Below are 19,181 nucleotides of genomic sequence, written 5' to 3' on the forward strand. Positions count from 1 at the left end.
GTATGGGAAGGGCTCTTATGCAAGGGTTCGTGGAAAATAACTCAGAGCGTATGCCTCACAAAAGTAGAACCATGTTAGATGGTTCTAGAGAGACTCAATTGGTAATACATGAAGTATATAAAAAAGTAGATATCCAACATGAGATCAACAAAGGCCTATTCCATTTGGGTTTAGAAAATATGTCCAAATCTTCTTTTGGAAGGATATGGAATGGGGACTTCAAGAATGTTTCCTTGGCCAAGAGTAGCGAGTTCTCTAAATGTAGTTTGTGTATTGGGATAAAGGCATAGCTGGCAGCCACTAAGTGCCGAGAGGGGCGTAATATATTGATGGAGGAAAGAAATAAGAATATGATACAACAACAGAGTTGTGGGAACCTTTATAATACATGGTGCAGGTACTCTGAGATGGATCCTACTAAATACTTATGCATAATTCATGACAAGATGAACCAAAAGAAACAACAATCCCAAGACTTTGGGTGAAGCCAAAGGACATTGATTCTACTTGGCAATTACAAGTGTCTCTAATTGGAATGATTACTCACTGTTAATGGTTTGTGGCCCTCGGATCCAAATCTCACAATTGGCTCCCTTCTTGCATTGTGTTTGCTCAACTTGGAGAGGATGGACATGCATGCAATTAGGGACCTAGCTACTAATGGAGTCTAAGAAAGCAACAGTGTTCCATTACTAAATGGTCTAAACTCAAGAAGTGCCTTGGATTATCATCAGTATGCTTCAAAGGGTAAGGAACCTCTCCAGAGTGGTGGGTCTACAGGTTAATTACAAGAAAGTGTCACTAATGCAAACTCAGGGGATATAAATGCCACGACTTCTACTATAGATATTATAACAAGCACTGCCTCCTCATTTCGTAAATTGCCAGAGAACTTGCTACTACAACTAGATAATTCTGCATTAGAGAACAAAAATTGGTACTTATTTGCATACCTTTCTCTACTTGTTACAAGAGGTGTCTTTAAGACAGTTCAATTAGGCTTCTTGATGGTAGGGCACACACATGAGGACATTGATGCAATGTTTAACAGGTTATCTGAGAAATTGAGAGTGGGTTAAACATTCACGTTTCCATATCTAATGGATACATTTAGATGCTCTTCCAAATCCAAACCAGCACCATTTCTTCTCAAAAGGATCCCCAACTTCAAGCGTTTCATTTTGATGGTTATCTTAATGATGGGCACGATATGCGTGTGGGTCATTCTAAACCATTGCAATTTCATTTCTTCATGCATGAAGAAAATTTGATAATGAATACAAAGTGCATCCCAATTCACCTTACTGGTGGATGCCTAGAGAAGGAGGCATTGAGTTGTGGAAGAAAGATTTTGATGGGCGGCCACTTCTTCCAATAGGGTTTCCAGACATGCTACCAATGGTTGAATTTGTAAAGGATCACTTGCAAGGATCACTTGCAAGTAATGGCAGGTATAAAGAACTACATTAGGTTTTGGGAGAAGTGTGCAGATAGAAGGGGTGAGACAACAGCATATGAAACCTATATTAGACAAGTCATAGATTACTGGAAAAATGTGCTAGAGGAACTTGAGCATCCATTCTTATCAGAGATAAGTGTGTTCTCAGATTTTTTGCTAAAGATACAATTGCCAAATCTTGTGGATAACTTTGATAGGCACATTCATGATATCATAGGCTATGAGGAATGGAACAATCAACGAAGCCAACGGAAGAGTTTAGCCCAATGATAGACATTAAGAAAGGAAACTTTGTCTTGGTGAGACCATCTGATCCAATTTATCCTGTATGGCTTGTGTTGCCCAATCAAAAATAGAGATAGATGCAACATCACCTAATTTCAATAAGGTACTAATTCAATATTGGGGGCACCTTGTGTTAAGAAAAAAGGACTAAGTGATGGAGAAGTCTACGAGGATTGTTGGAGCAAGTTTTGGGTAGAGAATAAGAAGGATCCCCAAGTTTGGGAATGTGTTGATACAATTGTTTGGTCATGGATGTCAAAAGTCACAAAATATACTAAGAGGATTAAGATTCCGTGGAATGTGCATACAAAAGCACAAGAAGGCTTGCTTAGCAATGGAGACTTGCAAATCGAATGACTTATCTAGTAATGTGTTCTTACATTTACTTTTTTCAAATTCTACATAATTCTTGTACACATTTTTAAAAAAAAAGGTATTTCATTGATTTTATTGTTAGTGTAGGAAAGCATTGTAAACTCCTGGGAGAACATATGTTAAATGGTGTTTATGAATACCACCCATTTGTGTGATTATCAACTTGTATTAAAATCCATTGTACCCCTAAATGGTGTGAAGAAATCCATTTGTGCTGTTTGATCATTCAATCTCTCAAAGTTGTAGAAATTTACCCAAATTTAATGAAATTCATCCAATTTCAAATTCCCAAAATGTCTCCATTCACCCAAATTATCTAATACGGTGTTCATTCAAATATCACACAAAATGTGTCTAATGAGTGTTGGGTATTTCATTCCTAAAATTTCTATTAAAAATAACCAGTTGGAGTGCATATTTCATGTCATAGATGCAGTAGCACTACAAGGCCGGATTATCATTGGAAAAGAGTGGATTGATGCCACTCACTGCCAAATTAATTGGTGCGAAGAAATGGCCACCATAGAAATCAACAACAAAAAGGCCACATTCCTCTTGTGTCCCTAAGAGAAAAATCATACACACACCCTCACCCCCGACTGCCCTTCCCCCTCATGCCTCACCGCATCACTGGCAACCTCCCCTGTGACCACATCCCATGCCTCACCAAAGACAAGAATGGCAAGCTGAGTGCAGATTCAGGAGAGATTTTAGAGGATCCTACTATGTATAGGCACGTAGTAGGAAGCTTGATCTACATGATCACCATGCCAGATTTGAGCTATGCTGTTGGGTTGGTGAGTCAGTTTATGCAGGTTCCTCAAAAGTTGCATTTGGATGCATTGAGACGCATACTGAGGTATGTGAGGTCTACTTTGCATTGTGGATTATTTTATGGAACTGGGATAGAGATATGTGTACATGGGTACATAGATGCTGATTGGGCTGGTAGTATCTCAAATAGAAGATCTACTAGTGGCTTCATGTTTTCTTTGGGGAGTGCTGCTGTGACTTGGAGCAGTAAGAAGCAGCCTACGGTTGCTCTATCCAATACAGAGGTGCTGCTATAGCAGCATGTGAGTTAGCTTGGTTGAGAAAGCTACTTGCAGATTTGGGTCTATCAGTGGATAGACAAGTTGTCATTTTTCGTGATAGCATTAATAGTATACAGTTGGCCAGGAACCCAGTTTTTCATGCTCGCATGAAGCATATAGAGGTCCACTACCATTTTGTCAGAGAGAAGGTTTTGGCAGGAGACATTGACCTTGTTTATGTCAGCACACAGGATCAGGTCGTTGACATCTTCACCAAATCATTAGGTACAGAGAAGCTCTGCAGATTTAGGGCTTCGCTTGGTGTACATGAGATGGAGTTGACCTCGAGGGGGAGTGTTGAGATATCGAGCTCATCTAGTGAGGCGGTGGACATTGATGACCTGCCTGGGGGATAGGCCCCACACTTACACCACTAGCATGGTTGGTGAGATCATGGGTGATATGCGGCCACTGGGATGACAGGCTATGTGACCATTCTAGAGACTGGCATAGTTATAGCGCCAGCTCATTTAGTTGGGTTCACACTATAGAGAACCCTAGTATGTATTTAGTTGAGTATCTTTTCATATAGTGTATACTCTTATCTTTGTATATGGTGTGTTGAATGTTATGTGAAGAAGAAGAAGATTTTCAGCCTCTCACCGTGTGTTCTCTTTTAGGGTTTTGTGAGTGTGTGTGTGCTTGCAAGAGCTCAAGCTCTCTTCTCCTCTGCATCTTTTCATGAAAGAGGCTAGTCTAGAGGTAAGGAGAGCCACAGAGGCCGAGGTGGTTGGCAAGCTCTCTTCTCCTCTGCATCTTTTCATGGAAGAGGCTAGTCTAGAGGTAAGGAGAGCCACAGAGGTAAGGAGAGCCACAGAGGCCGAGGTGGTTGGCAAAGAAATCAGAGTGCAAATAGCATAGAGTTCTGTTATTGTGGCAAACCAGGGCACATGGCAAAGGAATGCTTTAAAAAGAAGAATGACATTAAAAGTAAAAAAAAATGTAACTATGCATCATCTAGTAAACAGGGTGGTTTGCTCAAAATATTGTTGTAGGTTTGTCAAAGTTTAAGGTTCATGGTATGCACGCGAGCTTGGTAAGCATGCCAAACATGCTTTCCCACACATGAAAAGCATGTCAGTGCAAGGACATTAGATGTTATACATTCATATATGAATGGGGACCTAGCCAAGACTGCAACAATTGTAAGTTGTAGGTATTATGTTACATTCATTGATGATCGTACTAGAAAAGTGTGGATTTATTTCATGAAGGAGAAAAGTGAGGTGTTTGCTTACTTTCAGAGATTTAAAATCTTGGTTGAGAAGGAAAAAGGCATACAAATAAAATGCATGAGATTAGATGGTGGGAGAGAGTATTTATCTAATTAGTTCAGTGATTTCTTCAGAAAGTAGGGAATCAAGAGATAGTTTACATGTAGGTACACTTCGTAATAGAATGGTGTTGTAGAAAGAAAAAATAGGCACATTGTAGAAGTGGCACGTGTCTTGATGTCTGAAAAGAATATGCCACATTATTTTTGGGTAGAAGTAGTAGCAATTGTTGTGTACATTATGAACAGGACCCCCACTATAGATGTTCATGGTATGACGCCTGAATAGAAGTTTACAGGCATAAAATTGGATAAGTCTCAAAGTCGGGAGCATTCTCTCTTACTACAATGGAGGCCTTGAATGGCTTATACTCTTTGCCAAGCCCATTCAGACAACAGACACTCACTAAATCATCATCTTCCACTAATACATTGATAGACCTAAGGGATTCAACAATGCCCTTAATCTTTAATGGAGTGTTGGCATCCTATCATTGTGTCTATGCCACTGAGACTGAAAGACAATACATGAATTTCCTTGCACCCTAGTTCCAGTCCTTGAATGCCTTTACATCTATAAGAGTGACATTCTCTTCAGGCAACTCTAAAGACTCCTCATTGTCTCCTTTGACATTGTCCCAAATTCCTTTTCACATCACAAAATTGGTCATTCTGAACTTCTAAACATGGAAGTTATTCTTATTTAGCTTCTCACTAATAATTTGATTGATTCCTTTAGACATGTTTTCCTACAACAACCAAAAACCTGAAAACAAATAATTTATGTATGCAATCTTTAACACAACAGTATCTTTTGTGACTATCGAAGCGATACGTCAACACAACCTATATGTCACAAGATGTGACTAGAGTACATATACATACATCCAAGATCAACAATACGTATGCAAACACTGTCTACACTCCCAAATGCACTACTACATTGCAATAACCAGATTTTAAGCTGAGACATTTCTCAACCTGAACTTCTCAAAACTATTGAAACACCTTACAGTGACTGAATAGAGACCAAAATGCATCTAAAACATGATTCTCGCTACTACAAAAACTTTAGTACAATGACTGATGGAGACCAAAATTCATCTGAAACACGATGCTCACTATACAAAACTATTGAAAACACCTTGCACTGACTGAAAGAGACCAAAATGCATCTAAAACACGATTCTTGCTACAAAACTATAGTACAAAGTATTGTGCACCTTTCAAGCACCCCCAAGCCTGCGAAGATAGCTCCTCAATCAAGATGTGACCTAGGGGGTGTCATAACAAGAAGGAAAAGAGATATTAATGTGTATCGCTTCCTTGCTTTCTTTGTTCTTGCCTTTTTCTTTCCTCCTTAGTTCTCACAACAAACTAGAGCTCTGATGCCATAAAGAGAATAGGAGAGGGAGAGCTCAATGAGTTCCTTGCAAGAAAACACACACACATAAGAGAGAGAGCAAGATACAAGAGAGATGGATGTCTAAATTTTTTTCTTTCTTCTTATCTTCTCTACAACCATATAACTAAAAAGATAAGAGTACGTACTATAAGGAAAAGTAAATAACATACAATGGTTGGTCCATATTGTGAACTCGACTATATAAGCTGGCCCTATAACTATGCCATAACTCTATTACTCCAAAGTGGCTGCTTTGTCACACAACCTATCATCCACTAGCGGATCATCAATGTCCGCAGCACTTGTTAAGCTCGATATCTCAACACAAATGGAAAGCTAAGTGTAAGAATAATGGCTCACTTGAAAAATACAACACTAGGGTGGTTGGTTGCACATAGATTTTTAGAAGTGGAGAATTTCAAATTTGCTAAAACCTTTGCTCCCCCACTACATGACAACTATTAGGGTGGTGCTTGCTTGGTTGCTCATAAATAGTGGCCAATTTTTCACATGGATATTAAATCAACATTTCTAATTGGACATCTCAAGGAGGAGATATATTTATCTTAGCCACCAGGTTTTAAGATATGCCCGGATCAAAAAACAAGTTTGCAAGCGAAAGAAATGCATTGTACGAGCTGAAATAGGCCCCACGTGGTATCATAGGATAGACCAATTTTTTAAAAAGATTAAGTTTACTAGAAGTACTTTTTATGCTAATTTGTATGTTCTAAAAAGGCATGGCAAGATTACTTTGGTTGTCGTGTATGTAGATGTTCACCTAAATGAACATTCACCTTGCATGAGGAGGGGAGAAAGAGAGAAGAGAAGAGAGAAGATACAAGGGTTGGTTAAGGAACATGCACTTAGCCAACCCTATGAGGGTTAACTCCTCGATGTGAAGCTGCTACTAGGGGCTCACTCTACCACCACTTGTGTCACCTAAGTGGAGCTTCCCTTGCTAGGTAGAGAGCAATGAGAGAAGGAGCTATGGAAAGCTCAACTCCTATCTCAACGCCTTCATGTGTTCAAGGAGGGATAAAGAAAGAAGGGAGATGGAGAAGAAGAGAAGGGAGAGAAGATAGAGAGCATCACCTACAAGCACACACTCACAATCAAGCAAGCAAGCATCAACAAACAATCAAACAAGCAAGCATGCATCAACAAACAATCAAACAAGCAAGTATGCATCAACACACGAGCTCACCGCCAATAACCACACAAGAGAGCAAGAGAGAAGAAGAAGACTTAAATGTGATAATGGGATTATATCCTTTCATTTTTCATAAAGTCACTTATATACAAGAGCTTGCTTTTTACAATGGTCAGTCGCCCATTAAAAATTGGGGGACCAAAACTGGTTCTCTAGCTCTATGTACACCTAGGCTTTGTAGCTTATGGCCAGCATTACACATGTTGTAAGCTCGGTCATCCCATATCTTTTTACATGAAGCACTTAGTGCAGTTTTACATAAAATGAATTACATGAAGTGCCACTATGCTTTGTTCAAATAGTAGGAGTAATGTTAACCATTGTGGTTAACAATAAATGACTTAAACATCATAAGATGTGACAATGAAGAATTGATATGTTGAGTTGTGAGTTTGAGATGACAGACTTAGGTCTTATGCATTTCTGTTTATGGATTAAGGTCTGGCAAGAGTCGCGGCGGGTAAGATCTTCATGTCACAACAAAAGTATGCTTGGGAGATTCTCATAGCATTTGGGATGACCAACTACGAACCTATGTCAATGCCTATGGAGGTGAACGTGAAGTTACCCTATTTTTCATGCTCGAACGAAGCACATTAAAATTTAGTATCATTATGTACAAGAGCTGATTTAGGATGAGAAAGTGGAGCTAGAGTACTACTCTATGGACTAGAACTGGACCAACATCTTCACCAAGAGCTAGAGTACTGCTCTATGAACTAGAACTATGCCAACATCTTCACCAAGGCTCTTGGGAAGGACCAACTTGCTTGGCATCTTCATCGACTTGGCATTGGGCCAAGAACATAATCTATCTTCAAGTAGAAATTGAGGGGTGGTGTTAGTATACACTCAATGCCCACCTCTCAGCATGTATCTCACATCTATGTTTGGTGTACACTTGTAAAGGCCCCCATTATGAGAGGAGAAGCCATTAGTGCACGTGTCTTTGGGAGAAAACCTTGACTTAGACACTGATGGGGTTGTTATTGTGACCATTAATGGTTAGGATAGGGATCAATGTGCACTTGGGGTAGTGCCCCACCGACTGGGGGGTCCCAAGGGGCTAGTGTGGCCCCTTAAGCGTCCAGGGGGGCAAGAGCCTCCGGCCTAATAAGATGGGTTCATTTTTAGTGGGCAGTAGTTGTTTAGACGCATTTTGAGGGCAGTGTGATTGTATCTATGCAACGTAATTGTGCCAACATTGTATACGCACTACCACACCACCTACAATACTATATATGGACATAGTTATCACCTCGTTATCACAAGCTAAGGCATCCAATGTTTGTGAGTATCCACACCCTCTACACTTAGTACATCCTCCATTTAGAGTCTGTCTAGATCACCATGTAAGCTCTATTGTTGAGAGGGCATTAACACCACCATCACACAATTGTACCTATCTCAGAATTTTACTTTCTCTCCATTATCTATTTAGATCACCATGTAAGCTCTATTGTTGAGAGGGCATTGACACCACCATCACACAATTGCACCTATCTCAGAATTTTACTTTCTCTCCATTATCTGTCTATTGCATTGTCTACTGCACTTTGTTTTGCTATCTATCTTTTCATTATGCTATATTCTTATATATTATATATACAAAGAGTTGAATAACTATCTTTAATCCCACTACAGTAAAGTGGTAAACCCATAGCTCCTCACAAAGATAATAAGTCATGTGAATGAAATAAATATCTTTAGACCCACCAAAGTAAAGTGGTAAACCCATACCTCCTCATAAAGCTAATAATTCATTTGAGTGAAATTCCTTTACCCACAAAACCACTAATGGAGAAGGAACCTCTCAAGCCATGGGATCAAAACGGTAGAAGAAAAGGCCATGTAGGAGCCGTCTACCCTTATTGCTATTAAAAGACTAAGGTCATGTAAAAGGGTAGGAGAAGGGTGTGTGTGTGAATGGACTTAAGGTCCACTAGCTCACCTATTTAAAGGTGAAGCTAGGAGGCATTTTGTATGGAGCAAGAAGCCTAGTTGTATTTGAGTAACTTAATAAGCAAGATATTTTCTTGTATTTTGTGAGTCCCTCTCCTCCACATACTTGATCTAGCATGAGCACCATGAATTCTAAAATGGTATCTAGAGCTTTGGTTGAGTAGGTTCCCTTTGTGGTGTAGAATAGGTCAAAATTATCACTTTTTCCTTATCTTTTCACTTGTGGAGCTGAACCCCCTCGTAGTGGAGGACCTCTAGCTACTCGTGGAGGCATTATCTCAGCGAGCTTTCATCAAAAGGGAAATAAAGAGGAGGTCCGGGCACACACGTTCGTACAGCTAATGAGCTGAAACGTCATCATCTTGACGCGGCATTGCTGCCTGTGCAGGCCGGTGCACGTTCTAGCTGTTGTCGAGGTCGTACAGAAATACGATGCCTACAGGCGACCACTCACCCATTAAAGCTTCATAATTATGCTTTTTCTTGCTCTAATCCTCTCCTCTTTGCCCTAATCACCTAAGTGATCTTGTGAGGGCTTGTTGCTGATCTTATTCTTGATTTTGAAGCGGTGGCCAACCACATGAGGCATTCATAAGTCTCATCAAAACGTCATCAAGCTTCATCATCATCTTCAAGTTCACAAAGCTTTTCAAAGTGTGCTTATGAACACTAATAGTGTTGATTAACACTAATGAGGCTTCTAATCCAGCAAAGGGGAGTTATTCCAAAGTGTTTTTAAACACTAAGCGTGTTATTAAACACTAATAGTGAATCTAATCACCAATACAAGTGTCATTAGACACTAATAGTGAATCTAATCACCAATACAAGTGTCATTAGACACTAGAAATGTGCTCTTAAGCACTAATCATGTTTTTAAGCACTAATGGTGATCTTAATCATCAAACAAAGTGTTGCTTAACACTAATGTGGTCTTAACCATCAAAGGAGGAGGTCTTTAACACTAAGGAGGCTCTTCTTCATCAATATTGGGAAGGCCGGGCACACACCATAGGTGCCACATTATAAGTCTTCAACGACCCGCTTCTATGCTTACCTTGGCAAGCTTTCAAGGAGAAATGGTGCAACCATAAGCCATTGTCTTCATCCCATAAGCCAAAGAGGTTGAATATTTCTGGTTTTTTCATCAACAAACTCAGTTTTTTGAGTGGTTTAAAGTTGGGCACATGTACACTAAGTGCGCATCTTTAATGTTTTCGTGTATCACCCTTGAGGCTCTTGTTTGTAAGAGGCATAGGCATGACATAAGCCATATGCTCTCATTGCCCAAGCCCAAGGCATGTTATTCCATTGCATATTCAACATTTTATCTTCTAAGATGAGTTGTAAGGTTGAGCATAGCATCACTAAGTGCTCTACCTTGTTGTTTGTCATGTTTTTAAGCATCTCTTGGCATTGTCTTTGTAAGAGGCATAGGCAACATTATGAGCCATGCCCTCTCCTTCTTGAGCCAAGAATGATGTATCTTATTGGTTTGAGCATTTACCTCAACCACTTACTCACTTTCATTAAGCTTGTACCTTCAAACCCTAATGGGTATCATGTAACCACAAAAGCTTTTGTTGTAACTATGGTTTAGACACTGCCCTTGACCAATCAATAAGACAAGTGGTAAGACCCTCCCTTTCCCTTTCCCTTTCCCATATAAATCTACCTCATAACCACAAAAGCTTTTGTTGTAACTATGGAGTAGACACTGCCCTTGACCAATCAATAAGACAAGTGGTAAGACCCTCCCTTTCCCTTTCCCTTTCCCATATAAATCTACCTCATAACCATTACTCTAACAAGGAAGGCCCTCATTGCCCATGGAGGAGGTATGGTATTCAAGGAAGCATCAAGGATGTTGAAGAAACATCTATGTGCAAACCACTTAAGCAAGGGTGGCAGCCTTGTTTTGATCATTGTGTGAGAATGGTCAAGGTGGAAAGCATGTGGAAGCAATGGCATGTATGTTTAAAGCATGTCAACTACAAGAGGTCAAGCAAGAACAAAGAGTGGGGTGCACCATCATTAAGGTGTACCATCATTAAGGTGTACATCTTCATCGACATCAAATAAAGACATAGATGGCATCATTGTATTAGCCTCTCTAAGGCTCTAGGAACATAGTTGTAAGTCCTAGATAACCATGCCACCATGACATCCTTGTACGCCTAATGTTATAAAGGCAACCTATGTCCAATACCACCTATTCCAATTCTTTCATAGTTGGTATTAAGGGAGGGTATTAAAAGACTAAGGTCATGTAAAAGGGTAGGAGAAGGGTGTGTGTGTGTGTGAATGGACTTAAGGTCCACTAGCTCACCTATTTAAAGGTGAAGCTAGGAGGCATTTTGTATGGAGCAAGAAGCCTAGTTGTATTTGAGCAACTTAATAAGCAAGATATTTTCTTGTATCTTGTGAGTCCCTCTCCTCCACATACTTGATCTAGCATGAGCACCACGAATTCTAACAATTGCCATCACCCAGGAACTTCTAGAGAAGGTAGGTAAGGTCTAAAAGATGTGGTCAAAGAAGACTCTAGTCAGGCCAAATCCATAAGAGACACTAAGAAGAAGAGGGAGGTAAAGAGGTATAAGACAACAATATTAAAGAACCAAAATCTCCACCACAAAATTTAAGAGTGAAGTAACACCAACAGTGGACGAGAAAATAGGTTTGGACCATATAACTTTCTCAAAGGCATAACCTATAATTGTTGCACAAAAATAATTTGAAAATGACAAAAGATGAATGCAGGGATAAGTGAAGGTATGCAGGCAACAATGCCAATGGTTGTGACTCAAATAGAATGCATGTAACTAGAGGCCATGAATGCAACTACAAATATACATGTGTGTATACCAATGATAATGCTGAACAAGGGTGTTATGTAAATTTTGGTACATAGTGCAACATCAAACATCTCATCTCTAGAAGTGGAGGTACATCAATTAACGGTTTAAGCATGCTTAGACAAATAATGTATCAAAGGAACAAATGCAACTCACAACTCCCATGACAATTCTTATTATGTTTATAGATGCTTAAATAAATAATGTATCAAAGGAACATGTTCAACTCACAAACTCCCACGGTTATTATGTTTATAGATGCTACTACAAGCACATAATGCAAACATGAGAGAGAAGCAATTAGCTTTGATGTGATGAAGATAAGGCTAAGAGGAGAAGCTTGAAGGTAACTCTACTTAACATCTTCTTACGAGAATATTGATGTAAGTCATGAGTAATGTCTACAAGGAACTAAGGTCCATGAGAATTGGGTGGTAGACTGTAATATTTTATCAACATATCTCATGGATAGAAACCAAATGGTCCATAAGTAAATGATAAGCAGATTGATGGACTCCCTCAGAGAAAGACTTAGAGCATCAAAAGGTGTGGATAGAGAAGACCGCATCACGAGAGTAAGCACAACATAATTCCAAGCACTAAAAGGTAAAGTTAAAGAATTATGACTTGAAGTGGACAAAGAAGACCATAGCACGAGCTTAAGCACAATTGAATTTAACAACTCAAAGGCAAAGTTGATGAATTAGAAAATGATAATGGCCAACTTTTCCTCAAGAGAAAAGGATAGTGATTCTCAAAGGGCACATGTATGAGAAATGCAAGGTCAACTACAATAGGATGGATCCACAAAACATGTTGCAGTGTCTATGGAAACATTGATACAATGGAGCTACAATGTTCCAAGATTGAGCTGGAGAATCTTCACCAAAGCTTACCATCAAAATCTCTAATAAGGGAAAATCCAAGTATTAATGTAAATAATCACCTAAGGAGCATCATGGTACTATTAACAAAAAGCCAACACCCTAGAAAAGAATAAAAAAATACAGACGTGAAAAACTAGTCAAGTTTTTCACGCCATGAAAAACTTTGGGATTCTCATGCCACCAAGTTGAATAGAGTATGCACCTCTTTTAAAGAGCCCCACAACCTCTCCATCAACCCAAAATAAAAATTTGAAGGGTATTTTCACACATGAAAAAACTCTTGTTTTTCACATCATGAAAAACATAGAGATTTTCATGCCATGAAAATATATGGAAAAGATTGTTGTACACATCATTAACAATTACTAACAACACAAGATCACCAAACTCAAAAGATATTCAAGTCAAAGTTTTTTTATATCGTGAAAAACTACCCTGCATTTTCATTGTTTCTAGAAATAATCATTCTCATGGTTTTTAGAACACATCATTTGGACTATGTGATAAATGCATTCTCTGAACATGAAGGAGAAGTAGAAAGACAAAAGGAAACAAGTCCTTCAAGTTTTTCATGCCATGAAAAACTCTAGTTTTTCATGGCATGAAGGAGAAGTAGAAAGACAAAAGGATAAATGCATTCTCTGAACATGAAGGAGAAGTAGAAAGAAAAGGAAACAAGTCCTTCAAGTTTTTCATGCCATGAAAAAGTCTAGTTTTTCACACCATAAAAATACACAATTCCCAAGGCCTAGTCAGAATGTGACACGTGTTGCCTAGCCTAGTTCAAATTACCTACCATGCTTTTATTTTTGTTGCCCTATGCTTTTAATTATACCTAAAATCTTGATTTGATTTGCCTTCTTGCTTTGTTTTCATTTTCATTATCTCTCTCTCTCTCTCTCTCTCTCTCTCTCTCTCAGCTCTCTATCACCATCACTTTTGCTGCAAGCATCACCACCCATTGCTAGCACTAGCATCACTCTCACACATGAAACGTGCTTCCATCTTCATCAACATGTCTAGAAGCTCGGCCTTCCTACGTCAGGTAGGGGTAAAACTTTCTTGTGTTTCTTGTTTTGCTAAAACCATGTTCTATGTGTGTGTTGTTATTTACAACATGTTGCACCATGCACCATATGTAACCCTAAAAACATCTAAAAACCTTGTTTTACATGTATCCCTTGCTCTTGCATATGCATGGTTTCATTCTTCCTCTCTTCTCTAGGAAAAACTCTTAACACCACCACAAAAACCAAAAAACTAAGCTAACTATGGCACCATGAAAACTAGTCTAGTTTTTCACGTCACATCAAAAACACAAGAAATTCTCTAACTAAAAAATTGATTGCATAACTATCTGATTGACTACATAACTATCTGGTTGACTGCACATCTATTGGATTTATCTGATTGTCCATTTCAATTAATCGAAATGCCTCACCATGAAAAATTCAAGGTTTTTCATGCCACAAGTTAAAAAATTAGTTTCTCATGCCAATTATCATTTGAGGAAAAAACCCAATACCCCATTTTCTTATCTTTGACACGTTCTACTAACCCCCAATCATGAAAAAGGTCAAACATACACTTCCAAGTTCAACATGAAAAGCTTAATTTTTCACACCATGAAAATCAATCTGATTTTTCACATAAGAAAAAGCATAAGATTAACTTTTTAACATTGATCTTTAACCTTTAAGCTAACTATAGATAACTACATATGAATAATTCAAATTTTCCACTAATTAAAGCTTAAATGAGCTAACATCTTACTTAATTGAAGCCTTAATCCATGATGAATATGAAGCTAATAAAGCTTAAGCAAATCGTAATAGAATGCTAATCAACTCAATAAAAAGACCCTAATCCATTATGAATATGATGCTAATCAAACCCTAATGAAATATTAAACCATCCTAATCTCTCTAAAGCATGGTTAAAATGATGCTAAATAAGAATAAGCAAGAGTAAATTACTAAAACAACTTAACAATTCCAAGAGCCAATAGTGGAGGCCAATAAATGTCGTTTATTCCATTCACAAAAAGTTAGGGTGGGGGTTATCTCCCACCTAACCCTAACCTTAATCCATCAAAGCCACAGTTGGGCACCATCCATGGCTAAATTTTGTCCACATAAGGCTACACTAAAGGACCAACCTTTGACCTTTCCTAGCTATCTACTACAAGTACCTCGAGACTTAAACGTTTCATTGTCCCTAGTGAAAAACTAAAAAATAAAAAAGAGGTTGAGCATTCCTCAACCATAGCCAATTGAAAAAATAATAAGGCCCCAAAGGATGCCAAGACTCTCCAAGGGCATTTGTGGGACTTGAACCCATTGTGAGGGAAAAAGGACGAAAGGACCAAATGTGCAAGAGATTGGAGCAAATCAACACATCATGAAGTGGATGAATGCATGTATGTATAATGGTGAAGTAATCTAGTACAAGAGACCCTCTGATGTGAGTTGACTCTAAGTATAGACTGGCAAAGAAGCAACGATGAAGTCAAAGTAAGAGGCTCAATCAATGTGATAAAGGCTCATGTTGGGGACAGTGGTGGCACTCCAAGTGATGTAGAGGTCAAAGTCTGCAAACGCAGGACTGCAGTAGATGCATGGTGATGCACACAGAGCAGGGAGGCAACTTGGATGGTCAATGATGATATGCATGGAAGCTTGATGATGTGAGTAGAAACACTACTGCTAGATGCTGCATGGGTGCAACCGACACGTAGCATTGATGAATATGTGATGATGAGGTTCAGCCTGGTGACTACAATGGTGTGCTATAGAGGTTGATGAAGATCTCATTGATGATTTGTGTTGGTTGCAGCTACTACACTGGTAAAGTGTTGACTACTAATGTGTTGTTGATGAGGTTGATGAGAAGGAGGGGAAGCTATGCATAGTGTTGGACCCCCAGTGTTGGACCCCCAGCCGACCAGGTCGGCTGCTGCTGCCCTTTCAGCCACCCTAGTCAACTTGATATACGAGGTTTTCACTTGCTCATGCCGTTACAACAATGATAAATAATCCAAATGGTGAGGATGGTCCCCCTCTCAAGATATTGAGAGTGGGTGATGGTGGAGGACCAATGCTGATCCGCTCGCGATGCTCAATGATAGGCCGATTGATAGACTTTTTAAGAATTTCAGCATGGTTTTCCACCCCGTAGTAGGAATGTACTACTGAAGCCATGGTACCAAGCTCAAAATGTTCATTAGTAAAGTAAAAATGAACACCAACATGCTTGGTACGATTAGAAAAAATAGGATTGCCAGCAAGGGCAATCACACTTTGACTTGTTAATGAAGATGGTAGTAGCTGTGTCCATGGGAACGCACATCTCCTCAAGAAGCTGATGGAGATACATAGCCTCAATGGTGGCACCATAGAGGGCCCAGTACTTGGCCTCAGTTGAAGAACATGCAATGATGTCCTGCTTCTTGCTAGACCAAGAGAAAGGGCCAAGTCCAAATGAGTACAAATAACCACTATGAGAACGTAGGGAATTGATATCACCGGCCCAATCAGAGTTCGTGTAACCACGCAGGGTGAACCCATGACTAAAGTGAAGTCTAAACATATAGGTACCCACCGCTAGAGAGCAAAAACCCTCGCTGAAATCCAATGTGGCTCCTTTAGAGCATTGAAATATTATCTAAAAAATGGATATGCAATAGGAAATGTCAGGTCTAGAGTTTGTGAGCCATATGAGGAAAGAGCACTGAAATACTCTCTTAAAATGGATATGCAATAGGAAATGTCACGTCTAGAGTTTGTGAGCCATATGAGATTCCCAATCACTTGTTGGTAGGCTCGTTCATCATGTGGTGGCGGTGAATCGTCTTTGTTTGTAAGTTTAATGGTTGGATCTAGTGGGGTGGCCACAAGGACAGCACCATCAGGAAAATAGGAAGCAATGAGTTGAAGACAATACTTTTGTTGTGACACAAAGATACCATCAGGATGTTGGACCACCTCCATGCCAAGGAAATACAAGAGAAGACCGAGGTCAGTCATCTTAAACGTGTCTCAATTGTGCCATGATATCAGCCACTTTGGCTTAATTTGAACCGGAGATAATAAGATCATCGATATACAACACTAGGTAGCATACCATTCTCTGATCATTGTGGATATAGATATTGGGATCATAATGGGATGGTTGAAAACTTTGGCTACATAGAAATTTGGTGATGTGATGATACCATGCTTGGGGAGGGGCTTGCTTAAGCCCATAAAGAGCTTTATCTGAATGGAAGACTTTATGGGCTTGCTTAAGCCCATAAAGAGCTTTATCTTATTGGAAGACTTTCTCCTCATGCCTGGGGAGCGAGCCATAAGTTTAGATCAAGTGGTGTAATTAGACCCGTTGAAACGAGTCTTTTATGTGAAAGCATTTTTGGACATAGATACATGAAGGGAAGGAGATGGTGGGGTCCAAGGTGGCTAGTACCTTCACCATCTCCTTCCCTTCACTATTCGGAGTGTAGAGGGTCAGGTGGTACTCCAAAATAACCATTAATGCTTGACACATGTGTAGGACCTGGTGAGGGTAATCCATAAGATGGGATATAAGGATGGGCACTCGGTGCGCAGGTGGAATGCCTGGTTGAGGCACAAATCCTTGAGTGGGCACATAAGTTAGTACTGGTGTAGTGCCTATGTTGGGTTGGTAAACTACTTGATACTCCGGAAAGCTGGGTGGCGACACAATGCCGGTGGGCAAAGTGTCGAGAGATCCTTGGGTTAGGTAAAACCCATACTCAGGTCCTTGTGGAGATGTGGCTCGTAATGGCTGCATGCCAACACCAACAATAAGAAACATGGGTTTTGTGCTTGAGGTAGTGCAGTATTCCAAAACACATTAGGAGCAGAAATCGAAGGTGAACCAGAAGAGAAAATCGTGTTAACTCCTTGTACATCAGTGGTCTAAAAGCATATTCTACTCTTAGATCCTCCTTTATTTGAGTTCACATTACTCCAGGGATTGAGGGTAGTATTTAGTACCATATGCTAAACTTGTGCTGCAAAATTGGACACCCAGGTAGTGATAGGCACATAAGCACTCAATGGTACATACAAATTTGACACGGTTTTTCGACTGAGTTGATGATGATGGATCTCCGGATGACCATGGTGGTACCTATCCTCCCTGAGAGAACGAACCAAACCAGAGTCTAGGTTGTCGGCTAGACTGCGCAGTAGGGCTCTCCAAATGAGGCTAGATACTAGGGTCTAGTACTGGCAGACTGGCTATAGGTATGTATCCCCCTTTGTAAGTGAAGTCTGATAAGCTCTAAGAGGAAGGTTGAGATGCCAACGGTGTAGAGGTTGAGTAGGTGTAAACATGCTAGTCATCTCCTAATATAAGACCTCAAACGAGGCTCTCCAATGAGTAAGAAGTCCCATCCTCCATGCGGTCTAGATCTAAGTAAGGAGAATCAACTTATGGTGGCAAAGGTTGGTCCTCCGAAATCATGGGTAGATGATCCATGCTATGTACTCTCAAGGTCTTCATCCCTTTGCTCACGATAGCTCTGATACCATGTGAGGGCAAAAGGATGAAAGGACTAGAAGTGCGAGATATCAAAGCAAATCAACACAGCATGAAGTTGATGAATGAGTGTATGTATAATGGTGAAGTAATCCAGTACAAGAGGCCCTTTGATGTGAGTTTACTCTGAGTAGTAGACTGGCAAAGAAGTAAAGATGATGTCGAAGCAAGAGGCTCGATTGATGATGAAGGCTCACGTCGAGGACAATGGTGGCACTCCAAGTGATGTAGAGGTCAAAGGCTACAAATGCAAGACTATAGTAGACACAGAGTGATGTGCACAAAGCAGGGCGGCAACCTAGATGGTCGATGATGATATGCGTCGTGGAAGCTTGATGATGTGGGCAAAAATGCTGTTGGATGCTGTATGGGCAGAGCTAGCTGCTTTGCCGATAACGTTGATGAATATATGATAATGAGGTTTAGCCTAGCAACTGCAATGGTGTGTTGCACTAGTTGATGAAGATCCCATTGACAGTTTAGTTGCCGGGCTGCCTGCAGTGGTAGAGTTCCGACTGGTTGCTAATGTGTCATTGGTGAGGTTGATGGGGAAGGTGGGGTAGCTATATAGTGTTGCCCTCCCTAGCTGACCAAGTCGGCTGGCCTTGTCGGCCAACCTGGCCGACTTGATAAGGCCTTTGTAAGGCAGTTAATTGGGGGCCTTTTGGGTTGGTTGTCACACACCCGCAACCTCATGCTCTTGGGTAACTCGATCCTAACATTTTGGACATCTCAAATGAGCGAGAAAGAGAAACACTTCACACATCAAGGGAAGTGAGAGAAACACACACACATCTTAAGAAGAGAG

Source organism: Cibotium barometz, chromosome 57 (genome assembly GCF_041138505.1).
Source record: "Cibotium barometz isolate CiBa-2024 chromosome 57, ASM4113850v1, whole genome shotgun sequence".
NCBI lineage: Eukaryota > Viridiplantae > Streptophyta > Polypodiopsida > Cyatheales > Cibotiaceae > Cibotium > Cibotium barometz.